A 2152-nucleotide genomic window follows, 5' to 3' on the forward strand; every position below is an offset into this window, starting at 1 on the left:
CCTCTAAGAAGGAGAAGCAGGCCGCCTCCAAAGTCGCGGCCGACTGCGAGGCGGCACTGAAGAACGCCGAGGCCGCTCGCGGCTGCTGCCGAAAGCTGGAGGACGAGCTGAAAGGCCTGCGCGACCAGCATGCGAAAGAAGCACATGGCCGCGAGGCGAAGGAGGAGGAGATGAGGGCTCGGGAGGATGCCGTCAAGGGCCGCGACACCGAGCTAGGAGAGCTGGTGAAGGCGCATGCCGTGGAGCGCAGCTAGCTGGAGGAGCTGGAGCAGAAGGCGATGGTGAAGGAGGCCGATCTTGACGCCAAGGCGAAGGTCCTGGGTGAAGACCGCGCGCCCTGCTCGCTCCTCGAGGAGAGGTCTCGCGTGGCATTGAAGTCACTGTACGGGAAGGGCTTGGAGAGGACGCTGACTACCGACGAGGATGGCCATGCTCACGTGCTTCCCTTCTTGGTGAAGGCCCTCGAGGAAGTTGTGGAGGGCATAGGTCCATGGCGGAGACATAGGCTCGCGTCCTTTCCTCAGCCGCACTAACGCGGGTCTTCAGCCACCTGCACCTTTGTGACCCTAGCGCTCGTCTTGACGAGCTACTGGAGCCTGTAGCTGATGAACACTGCGCGGTTGCCGCCGCAACCATGAAGGTTCAAGTGGAGGCCCTGCTGAAGAAGTTTGACGCCTTCACCCCCGTGCACTCGACCGGTGATGCAGGTGAAGGCGACGCTACCTAGGAGGGGGCACCTCTTGTAGGTGCCGACGGTGTCCAGGGGTGACCGGTGGCTGCTTTTCTGCTTTATTCCTGCAACATGCATCATGCCTTGGAGGCATTAAACTCACATTTGATATTGTGAGAACAATATGTCTTGTAATATTTGCTTTGAGATTTTGCGATTTTCTCCCTATCTGCTTTGTGTTCTGTGTCGGCAGAGCACGTCCCCGCGCATACCTCAACCGCAGTTGGGCCAACCGGAAACCAGGATGAACCAAGGAGAGGGGATGCGTGACCAGTTAGGCTCCTGAGTCGTGATGCTCAGGAGTTCCCCTTTATGCGCAAATAGCTTATAGGAAGGATACACGAGGATAGGTTAATGTTCTACGTCGGCAGAGCCCGACCCCGCGCATATCTCAACCGCCGTTGGGCCCACCGGAGTACATGACGGACCAAGGAGTGAGAGGCTACTTGTAACACCCTCGATGCGACTATAGCTCCCACGTGTCGAGGCACGACTTAGAGACATAATCGCATTGAAGGCATATGCCGCAAGTTAGGCAATCTTCACAACATCCCATGTAATATATAGATAATAAAAGGGGAGATAACATAGTTGGCTTACACTCGCCACGTCAATCAAGTACATAAATAGCATTACAACATTCAACACTCATGGCCCGACTTCGGTGCCAAAATAAAAGATAACCCAACATGCGACACGGTCCCGATCACCCCAACTGGGCACCACTACTGATCATCAGGAAAGGAAACATAGTAACGTTGAGAGTCCTCGTCGAACTCCCACTTGAGCTCGAGCGCGTCACCGGGAGCAGAATCATCAGGCCCTGCATCTGGTGTAATAGTAATCTGTGAGCCACAGGGACTCAGCAATCTCGCACCCTCGCGATCAAGACTATTTAAGCTTAAAAGGTAGGGTAAGGTGAAAATATGTGGAGCTGCGGCAAGCGACTAGCATATATGGTGGCTAACCTGTTTGCAAAAGAGAGTGAGAAGAGGAGGCAAAGCGCGAGCGAGAATCTAGAGCACAACCTGCACAAGCATTACTCCAACACCGTGTTCACTTCCCGGACTCCGCCGAGAAGAGACCATCACGGTAACTCACACTGTTGATTCATTTTAATTAAGTTAAGGTTCAATTTATCTACAATCGGACATTAACAAATTCCCATCTGCCCATAACCGCGGGCACGGCTTTCGAGAGTTCAAATCCCTGTAGGGGAGTCCCAACTTAGCCCATGACAAGCTCTCACGGTCAACGAAGGAATAGACCTCCTCCCGAGACGTTCCGATCAGACTCGGTACCTCGGTTCTTCAAGACACTTCGACAGGTTAAAACAAGACCAGCAACACCGCCCGAATGTGCCGACAAATCCCGATAGGAGCTGCACATATCTCGTTCTCAGGGCACACTCAGATAAGCAAT

The sequence above is a fragment of the Triticum aestivum genome, chromosome 2A (assembly GCF_018294505.1).
Source record: "Triticum aestivum cultivar Chinese Spring chromosome 2A, IWGSC CS RefSeq v2.1, whole genome shotgun sequence".
NCBI lineage: Eukaryota > Viridiplantae > Streptophyta > Magnoliopsida > Poales > Poaceae > Triticum > Triticum aestivum.